The sequence below is a fragment of the Pan paniscus genome, chromosome 6, assembly GCF_029289425.2.
Source record: "Pan paniscus chromosome 6, NHGRI_mPanPan1-v2.0_pri, whole genome shotgun sequence".
In the NCBI taxonomy this organism is placed as follows: domain Eukaryota; kingdom Metazoa; phylum Chordata; class Mammalia; order Primates; family Hominidae; genus Pan; species Pan paniscus.
The window spans coordinates 21,330,132-21,342,346 of record NC_073255.2 but is presented as its reverse complement, the minus strand read 5'-3'; the positions used below and the strand labels follow the sequence as shown (position 1 = coordinate 21,342,346).

Genomic DNA, 12,215 nt, shown 5'->3' with positions numbered 1-12,215 from the left:
GTGTATATATTTATAGGGTACAAGAGATGTTTTGATACAGGCATGCAATGCATAATAATCACATCATGGAAGATGGGGTATCCATCCCCTCAAGCATTTATCCTTTGTGTTACAAACAGTCCAATTATACTCTTTTAGTTATTTTTATTTATTTTATTCTATTATTTTTATTTTACTTATTTTAGACAGAGTCTTGCTCTATCTGGGCTACATAAGGTGCAATTTTGGCTCACTGCAACCTCTGCCTCCCGGTTCAAGTGATTCTCCTACCTCAGCCTCCCAAGTAGCTGGGATTACAGGCACCTGCCACCACACCCAGCTAATTTTTTATATTTTTAGTAGAGATGGGGTTTTACCATTTTGGCCAGGCTGGTCTTGAACTCCTGACTTCAGGTAATCTACTGCCTTGGCCTCCCAAAGTGCTGGGATTACAGGTGTGAGCCATTGTACCTGGCCTTTTAGTTATTTTTAAATGTATAATTAAATTATTATTGACTGTAGTCACCCTGTTGTGCTATCAAATATTAGGTTTTATTCATTCATTCTATTTTTTGATACCCATTAACCTTCCCCGCCTCTCCCTCCCTCCCCCCACAACTACGCTTCCCAGCCTCTAGTACCATCTTCCTACTCTCTATCTCCATGGGTTGAATTGTTTTGATTTTTAGATCCTACAAATAAGTGAGAAAATGTGACATTTGTCTTTCTGTGTTTAGCTTCTTTCACTTAACATAATGGCCTCTAGTTCCATCCATGTTGTTGCAAATGCCTGAATCTCATTCTTTTTTATGGCTGAATAGTACTCCATTACGTATAAGTACCACATTTCCTTTATCTATTCATCTGCTGATGGACACTTATGTTGCTTCCAAATCTTGGCTATTTGAACAAGTGCTGCAACAAACATGGGAGTGCATATATTTTTTCAATATATTGGTTTGCTTTCTTTTGGGTATATACCTAGCAGTGGGATTGCTGGGTCATGTGATAGCTGTATTTTTGTTTTTTTGAGGAACCTGGAAACTGTTCTCCATAGTGATTGTACTAATTTACGTTCCCATCAAAAGTGTACAAGTGTTCCCTGTTCTCCACATCCTCGCCAGCATTTGTTATTGCCTGACTTTTGGATAAAAGTCATTTTAACTGGGATGTGATGATATCTCATTGTAGTTTTAATTTGCATTTCTGTCACGATCAATGATGTTGAGTACCTTTTCATATGCCTGTTTGCCATTTGTACGTCTTCTTTTGGAAAATGTCTATTCAAATCTTTTGCCCATTTTAAAATCGGATTATTAGATTTTTTTCCTATGGAGTTGTTTGAGCTCCTTGTATATTCTGGTTATTAATACCATGTCTGACGGGTAGTTTGCAAATATTTTCTCCCATTCTGTGGGTTGTATTTTCACTTTGTTGATTGTTTCCTTTGCTGTGCGGAAGCATTTTAACTTGATGTGATCCCATTTGTCCACTTTTGGTTTGATTGCCTATGCTTGTGGAGTATTACTCAAGAAATCTTTGCCAGGCTGGTGTCCTGGAGAGTTTCCCCAACGTTTTCCTGTAGTAGTTTCACAATTTGAGATCTTAGATTTAATTTTTTAATCATTTTGATTTGGTTTTTGTATATGGGAACAGATAGGGGTCTATTTTCATTCTTCTGCATATGGATCTCAAGTTTTGCAAGCACCATTCATTGAAAAGACTGTTTCTTTCCCAGTGTATGTTCTTGGCACCTTTGTTGAAAATGCGTTCACTGTAGGTGTGTGGATTTGTTTATGGGATCTCTATTCTGTTCCATTGTTACATGGTGATTTTTAACATCATGAATAGTAAGTAATCTATTAATACTTTTTAATATTAATATTAATAGTAATCATTCTGATAAATGATTACATTATGCCTAGCTCTTTTCTTTTTGTCTATGCTTACTTTTCACAAGTTTATTTACCCTAAAATATTTGTTTGAACTTTCCTAGGTTAAGCCATAGACATATATGTCAAAAAAATTATTGCCCTCATGAAGATTACATTTTAGTGGGTAAAAAAAAGTTATACAACATGGTATATCTTTATTCATAGATGTTTCCATAAAAAGCAAGAAAAACAAAAAGCTGACTTTCTCTCAATGAAGCATGGTACCATTCGAGCTGCTTGCCATATTTCTGGTCCTTCTCACTTTCTGGCACATACTTAAGTTGCACTTCTTTGACTCCTTCTGGTTGATTGGGACCAGGTGGCTAGTTGTCACCAGTGAGTTGTAAATAGAAGTAAGTTGGGGCACTTCTGAGCTGGAGCATTTAAATGCCAGTGCAAGACCCTCCAGGACATTTTTATTGCTGTGACATGAAGCTGGACTGCATTGGAGATGGTGGCTGCTTCATCAGGCTGGGCTCCTGAGTGACTACTGGAAAAAGAGGCCCTTTCCACCTTACCTACTCCCAATGGGCGTGGTCTGTGACTGTGACATTTTGTGGTTTTGCTCCTCTGAAATTTTGTGGGGGAGGCATTATTTGTTACTGCAACATGCTTCATTTTCTTTCTTTCTTTCTTTTTTTTTTTTGAGACGGAGTCTCGCTCTTGTTGCCCAGGCTGGAGTGCAGTGGCATGATCTCAGCTCATTGCAACCGCCACCTCCCAAGTTCAAGCTTCTCCTGCCTCAGCCTCCTGAGTAGCTGGGATTACAGGTGCCCGCCACCACACCCGGCTGATTTTTTACTTTTAGTAGAGATGGGGTTTCACCATGTTGGGCAGGCTGGTCTCGAACTCCCAACCTCAGGTGATCCTCCCGCCTCAGCCTCTCAAGGGTTACGGGTGTGAACCACCGTGCCCAGCTGCTTCATTTTCTATTGTCAGTGGGAAAAATGGCATGGCTGGAGTATTGGAGTAAGCCTATGCTGACTGATACAGCGTGCTTGAAAGAAAACAAAATAAACTACCTTTCTTTAGGACTTGTGAACAGCCAGGTGCTAAATTATACTTGCACAGCACAAGTGGGCAGATGTGGCTTTGTGCAATATTCTTTGCACTAGAATTAATCGGAGCTATCTAGTACTTGTCTCTTCTTGCCTTTTCTACTTTCTATTGCTGATCATTGGTCCCCATTTCACTGCTATAGTTCTTGTTCCTTCTCTATCCGATGCTTGACATCTTTTCTTCATGTACTTTGTAATACTCTAGAATTGGATCTGGCATTGACTTTCTGTTATGAACACCACATATTTCTGATTTCAGTCTTCCTATGCTCCTTTTCCACATTAAACCAAGTGCAACATAAACATCTTCCTTGCATCCAAAATAGGTCATTCAGTCCAGATGGCTTGTTAATTTATTTGAAAAGTCTAAGGTAATGCTACATTGTTTCAATGCATACTAATAGACTGGCTCTATCATTTTTAGCTTTATTATTTTATTAGTAAATGGCACTTTAGATACAATATAGCCCACTCCCTCTTCCTGATTTACATGAGTGGAGATTGTTGAATTGAAGTACCACTTAGGCAACCAGAGGTCTGAGAGATGTTATGGTAGCATTTTGTAATCTCTGTTACACAATAAAGTTAGTGAGGCGCTTCAAAAGATCCCAAAGCCCAGGCATCACCACAGCCAGTTGCAATGATATTGCTAAGGCCAGGACCTTGGCAACAGTATTTGTTAAAGTCTCATAGTGGACTCTTAGGAGGAGCAGCTGAGATTGAGAATGACTCTTAGATGTGAGTTCTGGGTCAGATGAAGGCAGGTAACCAAAGTAACTAGCAGCAGTCAGACAGGAAGGAGAATGAAACCTAGGAGACAAAATTTCCCAGGTCTTCCCGGAAAGGACTAACCTGCTACAAATCCCATTGTTGATATGCATCATACTTGGGCTTAGACCCCCTTGAAGACCACCAGGCCTCTGTAATTTGTGTCAGCTTCTCCTTTTCTCTTCTGCTCTAGGCACAGCATTAAAGCTACTCCTAGGCTAGCAAATATTTAAAGTCAAAGCCAAGTAAATGGACTCATATTGTAAAGTCCAATAAGAAAGAAATAAAGATTGTGAAGACACTGGAATGGAGTGTCTGGGGTTGGGAACTAGAGCAGAGACAAGAGGGTTTTTCCCTCTTCCATTTTTTGGAAGCACACACACAATGAAGCAAGCAGGCTAGAAGGACCCAGCTCCTTTACTGGGGCAGAGCCATCTTCACACTGCTGGATGATCCAAGCAGGGGAGAGATGGGAGATGGCATGTGACATATTTTGATATAGAAACCAATACCTAAGCAAGTAATGAAAACGAACATCTAACAAAGTGCTTCTACATTTGTTTTTTTGAATAATAGATAATGATATATTACTATATACTTAGGCAAAGAATATTGTTCATTTCTGAGAAAAAATCTAGTTTAATATCTCATTAAAAAGGTACATCTTAGGGAGAAGGCAACTTGAGTTCACCTTGATGTTATACTTTGATATTATTCTTCCCAAGCTACATTGGTTGTTAGGTGTAAATGTGTTATATATTAAAGATGTACAAATACAAAGGGGCTCCGTAGGCTGGTTCAACACCCACTTTTGTACTTTCTTTCTTTGCTCTTCTCCCCATAACTTCCCTTGTTTTTGCTCCCACCTTCTCTTTTTTCCCCCTCATTTTTTCCTCGCCTTCTGCATTTCCTAGGTTCCCTGCCTTCCCTGCCCTCTCCCACCACCAGATCAGCCCATCTGGCAGCTCTCACGCTAGGCCCTCTCTTTGATTCCACTTCATCAATACCACCTCTTCTTGCGACTTGTATCTGTTCTTCAATTTCCAATCTTCGTCTGTGTTAGGAGGCTTTCCCTAAACTGTGTGACCTCATTTCCCTGCTGTCTCCGTAAGACCACCCGCGAAGCTTGAAGCTGTGGCCAGATTTCTCTGGGACTCCTTGCAATGACCTACCCAGTGAAGCTTTGTTTAACCATTCACAAGAAATGAGTCATTGAAGCCTTCCATGTTTGGGGAAAACTCCTGTTTGTCTAAGGAGGCCGACAGAGTAGCTGAATGCTATCTGAACTTGATGTCTACAAATCCTAATGGAGAGCTTCATTATTTCTTCTCCTTGATTTTCTAGCTTTAGATCTAATAGACCAGCTGCTTATTCTGTGTGCTCTAGCTGATGTCAAGAATCTGTCTGGGCCTGTTTACCTTGATGCTTCATTTTCTATGTCTTGTCAGTGGGGAAAATGGCAAGGCTTTGGATATTGGAGGTTGATGGTAGCTCCTGCATTTATTTCCTTCTGCTTCTCACCCTTTGTTGATATGGGACCTCTTGCTTCTCTGTGTTCAGTCTGCCATTTTATCTATTCCCCCTTAAATGAAGATTCTCACCTTAATGTTAGGGTTTGAGTAGGATGGAGAAAGTACAGAACATCTCAGAATCTCTGGAGGTGAATAATAGTTTGGAAACTTTTCCATGATTATAATATTATTATATAGTATAAAAATAAACAAACAAGCAAATCTTACTATTTTCTTTTTGTTAAGTTATGTTCCAGTGACTTAATATTGGTTAACTGCAAAACTTTTAAGATAACTTATTTTTCTCAAAACAGGGTTAATTGTACTACTGTTCAGTGAAAAATTCCTTACTGGATTCACATTTATTACAAAATAAATTACTGAATCCTTAATATGCAATTGAAGGAACCCCTTGACACACACACACACACACACACACACACATACACACACGCACATATACGGTAGGACTCCAACATAATTTTTCAACATTTTCCTATGTGCCAACTTATTTTTTTAAGTAAGTACAACAGATATTTTGAAGCTTAAGGAAACTTTGCTTATTCTGTTCTTTCTCCTCACATGCCTTCTTTATTATCACCAATCTTGATAACATTTTTTCTATTCTTTCTTATTGTAATGCAAAAATTCTAACATATGTAAGGGCAGAGAGAATAATACATGGCTAATCTTGTTTTAACTATCTATCCATATTTTTTTCCTGGAGTATTTTAAGACAAATCCCAAATGTCATATCGTTTTGCTTATAACTCTAAAAGATAAAGATAACTAAATACTAAATACTTGTATTAATTACCTAATATCATTTAATATTTATTTCATGCTCAAATTTTTTCAATTGCTTCAATAATGTCTTTTTACAATTGGTTTGTTTCGGTCAAGATGCAAACAAGGTCCATAATTAGGATTTGGTTAATGTGTTTCTTAAGTCTCTTTTCAACTACTTCCACTTACCACCCTATCCCATTTTAATGTCCTTTAGTTTTTGAATAAATCAGCTCCTTGGTCCTGTATAATGTCCTATCTTCTGCATTTGGTTGCTTGATTCCTCATTACTATTTATTATGTCCTTTTTGCCTGTATTTTTGGTATATTGGGAGTTAGACCTCTTCAGAGGCTTGATTTGGATTCTAGCACAATTGTTTCAGGGAGGAATACTTTACAGATAGCCTTGCGTACTACATCATTCAGAAGACCCACAATGTCTTCTGTTCTTCTTTAGTGATATTGAAGCAAGATATTTCCCTGACCCCTTCGTAGGACTAGTGAAGGGGGTACCTCATTTACTAATCCCGCAGCTCTCAAGTCCTCGTGGGAGGGAACGTGCGAGCAAATGAGGTGGGAACTGTAGTGCGCAGGCGCTGGAACTGGCCAGCCACTTCCGCGCTGGCAGGGGCGAACTCCGCTCACTCAGACCCGCTGCTCTCCACCGCCGGAGGGAGAACGCAGGTGAACAGCTGCGGGAGCTGGGGTGAGTGCTTTTGAGCCCCGGCAAGAGCAAACTCTGTGCTGGCCGCGCGGCAGCATCTGGGGGGTGCTTGTGACCCCAGAAGCCCCAGAGGGAGTGGTACAGCACTCTTTTACTTCAGCCATCCACGGACGGCTTAAGTGTTAACAGCTCAGTGGGCCCTCTGCCTTTTTGCGTGAGGTGGCTGCCTTCCACCAGCGAGGGCAAAGGGCAAGTGTGACAGCCTTTTGCATCCACACTCGTGGTTTCTGAGTTCTTGTCCAATGTCCAGGAGAAATGAGGTCACACGAAGGATGGTAACTGCGGAGGATTTTATTGCCAATAGAGGTGGTTCTCAGCGAGAAGGGGAGCTGAAAAGGGGACAGGGAGGGATGGTAATCTTCCCCTGAAATCCAGCTATCTCTGGCCAGATTATTCTCTGAGGTTATGCTGTCAAGCTGTCCCTTTAAAGTCAAGCTGCTTCTCTCCGACGTCCAGCTGTAGTGTCTGACATCCAGCTGCTGCTTCTCTCTCTGCCGCTAAGTTCTGGGGTTTTTATACTCACAGAATGGGGGGTGGGGCGGGCCATGGGTGGTTTTGGAAAAGGCAACATTCGAGCAGGAAAACAGGGATGTAACTTCTCACTTTGGGCCGCGGTTTCAGGTTTTTTGGCTTGCAGGTAGGGCCCTGGCGGGGGCCCTCTTCTGCCCAGAGTTTCCCTGCCTCCTGTCCCTATCAATATTAAGATTGATCTGTGGGCTGGTTGTGGTGGCTCACACCTGTAATCCCAGCACTTTGGGAGACCAAGACAGGAGGACCACCTGAGGTAAGGAGTTCGAGACCAGCCTGGCTAACATGGTGAAACCCCATCTCTGCTAAAAATACAAACAAAAAATAGCCGGGGGTGGTGTCTCAGGCTTGTAATCTCAGCTACTTGGGAGGCTGAGGCACAAGAATCTCTTGAACCGGGGAGGTGGAGGTTGCAGTAAGCTAAGATCTTGCCACTGCACTCCAGCCTGGGTGACAAAGCGAGACTGTCTCACACACACACACACACACACACACACACACACACTAAAGATCAGTGCGTTCAAGAGATTTCAGCCTGATGATCTCATTATAACTTTTCCTATTAACCTTTCTTTCACTTGAAGGTTTTAGCAGCCTTTAACGTTTGCCTAGTTCCTTTATTTTATTAGGGGTTGTAAAACTGTGACTCTTCTTTCATTCTGCCTGCATTTATTAGCTATCATTTTCTAAGAATAACTTTCTCTTGTCTGTGATTTAATTACCCAGAAATACAGTTTGTATAGGAAAAAAGAACAAATGCTTTATTTTTTCCCTTTATGGATTTATTTTCAGAATTATAAGTTGGGACTTAACCAACCTCCAAGATGACCAGTGAATTTTTGTTAAAGTTTTATTATAAATTCATAAATCCCTTCATGTTTGATGTGTTTTAATCCATTGCAGTCATTATTATTTTTAATCTGCTATCATTGTAATTCGAACCACAGCATATAAAGCCTGTCTAAATTTTCTTGTCTGGTGGGGATATAAGTCAACATAGCAAAGATTCTCAAGGTAACCTGTGTGTTAGCCTATGGGGAGTAAGCGGTGATGGTTTTATACTAACCGAAATGGGCCTAGATGTGGTAAAGAGGTATTGGTAAGGTTATAGTAAAAGACAATATACATAGGGGTGCTCATTGTAAAATTCTTTCAGCTTTGCTAAAAGTTTGAAATTTTGCAGTACATAATTGGAAAAACTAAAAAAAGAAAGAATGTGGTTTTAAAAGGTGAGACTCCCTTGTGTGAACACATGGAAAGTTATAGCACCACACAGGGAAAAAGGGAGTTAAGGAATTTCTAGATTTTGTATATAAAAGGTGATATATATAGTATCTTTTTATGAGTGCAATAAAATTTTTAACAGTGGCACTCAGACATCTACAATTTCTGTTGACCTCTGATATGTAACATTTTTCTCAAATTAAATCAAGACTATTTAGCTATGTAGGGATAAAAGAATCTTGATTTGTTTGAGAAACACATTGGGAAAAGTTATGATGAACTTTAATGGAAAACACACTTGTATAGAAGCCTGGGCATAAGATTGAAATTGATCATCACATTGTTTGTTTAGAAAAGAAAACATAACATTGAAAGAATATGTTGGAAGCATTGGATTTCTTCACATGAGAACACACACATTGAAAATGATGAGGCTTGGATAAAGCATAAATTACAGACTACTTTTTTTCTTTCCTTGAAAGTGTTGAGCTTTAAAAATATACATATATTATTGGATATACTAAAAGTTAGTTAGAATACTTCTGCATGGGGAATTCTTTTTGGAAAAAGGTACAAAATAATAAAGACTTTTAAAAAATAATACTAATGACCAGACTTTGAAAATAATTCTACAAATGGCAAAATGAAATGACAGACAATTTACAGCAAGCCAAATATGCAGATTTGAGGTGGCAGCCTATCACTGCCAGCATGGGTGGTCTCCCATTTCCCAGAAGAGGGAAATAATGAGCTTCGTGATAAAGTCATGATGTACTCTGCACCCAAGGGGCCTTTGGGGCATGGAGGGAAAGGAAGAAAGGGGGGTAACTTTTTAAGAAGTCATAGAAGGGGGTCAAAAATTAATATAGGAAACTTTGTAAAGTTATATAAACCAACCCATTTACCCCCAAGAAAAACCACACCTAAATTCTTCCAGAAAGATTACAATCTTTCCTATTTCTAAAGACCTCCTGAGAAGGAGTTTCCATGGCCTTGCTTTAGTATTTAACAAACTTCATTCTCAGGAATACTGTCGTTGGCTACGTTAAATCCTCAGTGATACTGCCAAGACCTTTATTTGTTCTCATAATACTCTCATGGGGAAGGAGGACGGCTGAGGGAGCTGCTTCAAGAGCTCTCTCTCAGTCCCTCGTAGCTTCCCAACCCTACCCCACCCTCATGCTCTTTTCTTTATATTTCTTATCTCAGTTTCCTTCTTTCTTTCTTTTTTTTTTTTTTTTTTGAGACTGAGTCTCACTCTATTGCCCAGGCTGGAGTGCAGTGGCACAATCTCGGTTCACTGCAATCTCTGCCTCCCGGGTTCAAATGATTCTCCTGCCTCAGCCTCCTGAGTAGCTGGGATTACAGGCACCTGCCACCATGCCTGGCTAATTTTTGTATTTTTAGTAGAGATGGGGTTTCACCATGTTGGCCAGGCTGGTCTCAAACTCCTGAACTCAAATGATCCACCCACCTCAGCCTCCCAAAGTGCTGGGATTACAGGTGTGACCCACTGCACCTGGCCCTCAGTTTCTTTAAGGCAGGGATTGCAAGTGCCTTTAGGGCTTAGGCAGATAATATACAAGTTGTAGAATTTAAGACTGCAGAGAGTGGTGGCAAAGTAAAGAACCCAATACTATTCTAAAGGCATTTGATTACATATTCATTACTCATTAAATGCACTGATTAGGCCAAGTTGAATCTGACTTTGGGCTGAATTCTGCTTGAAAGCTGCCTATTTCTAGCCTTTGCTTTATACCTTTCCTAAAAGAGTAAGGCAGATCACAAGGTGGCAGTTGCCTGTGTATACAAGTGAAAAACTAATGCTTAGTTGAGCTCTGTTGAAAGATGGTTCTTGTCTGTATTCTCCAGTGCAATCAGCACTCTTATAATCATAACATAGTTTCTTCTGGATACTATATGTATCTATATTCTGTCGAATATATTAATATATACATTAAATGCAAGATGGCCCCGATGATCTTTGCCTCCCAGTATTCATAGCCTTGTGTGCTAACCCTGTGTGACTAGCAGAATACAATGGAAGTGATGGTGTGTTTCTTCTGACATTAGGTCATGTAAGTCATTGCAACTTTCACCTTTGTTTCTTAAATCACTTGCTCTGGAGAAAGCTGGCAATCATGCTGAAAAGACACTCAAACAGCTCTGTGCAGAGCATCTGAGGCCTCCAATAAACTTGCCAGCCTAATGAGTGAGCCACCCTTGAAATGGAGCTTCTTGAACCAATCAAGCCTTCAGATGACTGCAAGACCAGTTGACATCTGACTGTAACTACATGAGCGACTCCAAGTGAGAACTTGACACAAGAGCCCTTTCAGAGTTCTTGACCAGCAGAAACTTGAGACATAATGAGTGCTTGTTGTTTTAAGCCACTGAGTTTTAGGGGTGAATTATTTGGCAGCAGCAGATGACAAAATAGAATTGATAGATTGAGAGTTGCACATTCATGACTGCAGAGATCTGTCATTTTAACTAAAAAGATCAAGCTTGGTGACCTGTTCCTTTCAGTATTTTTTTTTTTTTTTTTTTTTTTTTTTTTAGCAATGGGAAAGGAGATGTGTGTTTCCTCAGGAATGTAGAGCCAGGATTCATACAGAAAATAGGTGATTTTTATATGGATACATGTAACATTAGTTTTTAATGGTAGTTCAACAGTAGCTAATATTGATTAAACTTAATGGTAGTTCGACAATAGCTTAATATTAATATTAGTTTTTAATGGTAGTTCAATAATAGTTATTATTAATTGAACTTTTACTATTTGGCAGCATTATGCTAAGAGCTTTACCTGCATTATCTTCATATGATTCTTATAGTGGCCCTACGAAATAGCTATTACTATATCTCATCAGTTCACTGCAAGAAAACTAAGGATCTGTTGAAATAAGCTGATGTCTAAGCAGCTGTGATTTGAAAAAATGTTATAAAATTTCCCTGCTCCAAAATATCTTTACAAATCAGATATCACAGTTGCTTAAATTTCATGAATATGTGCCTTAAGCATTTTCAAAATTATCTCTAAACAGGGTACTCAGTCCATTAATGAGTATATGTTTAGCAGGCGTGTTTTTCTGTCTCTCCTGGTGAAAGTTCTTGTCTAGTGGCCAGTCATGAAAGTGAGCCTCACAGATCTGGGACTGCGAGGAGCCCAGCTGTGGTACTACGAACTCCATACCTGTCTGCATGGAGGCCATGCTTCCCATAAGTGGTTCCTGGCCAGTGATGGAGTGGTAGGATCACTTACCCAGCACAGTTCCTCCAGGCTGCTGGACTCCTGCGAAGGTGGATTCCCCCATGGCTCTGCTCATCTCTCAGATGAACAAGTTCTGGAGATCTAGCGTATAGCAAAGTGACTATATCTAATAATACTGTATTGTGTACTTGAAATGTGATAAGAGTAGATTTTAAGTGTTGTCTACACACACACACACACACACACAAATGGTAACTATAGGTGGTAATAGAAATGTTAATTAATGTGACTGTAGCAATCATTATATAATGTGTATACATATCAAATCATCATGTTGCACACCTTGAATATATATAATTTTTATTTGTCAATTAAATATTTTAAACTAAAACAACAACAAAAATGACACTTCTACCCTCCCTTTTCCTTTCCTCTCTCATTTACCTGTGATCAGGCTGCATCCTGGTTGGACCAGTCCCCACTCCCCT

General features: G+C 39.7%; 1 protein-coding gene across 4 annotated transcripts in view; it reads left to right on the top strand.

Moving 5' to 3' along the window:
* The window catches only part of SOSTDC1 (sclerostin domain containing 1), a 112,877-nt gene that overhangs the window by 65,719 nt on the left and 34,943 nt on the right, over nt 1-12,215 (top strand). For 2 of the 4 annotated variants that reach the window (XM_055115727.2, XM_055115722.2), the window contains exon 1: nt 10,609-10,823. The exons of 1 other annotated variant lie outside the window; for it this stretch is intronic. The gene's annotated coding sequence lies outside the window, so the exon portion shown is untranslated. Of the gene's footprint in view, nt 1-6,635; nt 6,744-10,608; nt 10,824-12,215 lie in introns of those variants that run through there. One more of the 4 variants, XM_055115728.1, reaches the window with a different exon arrangement.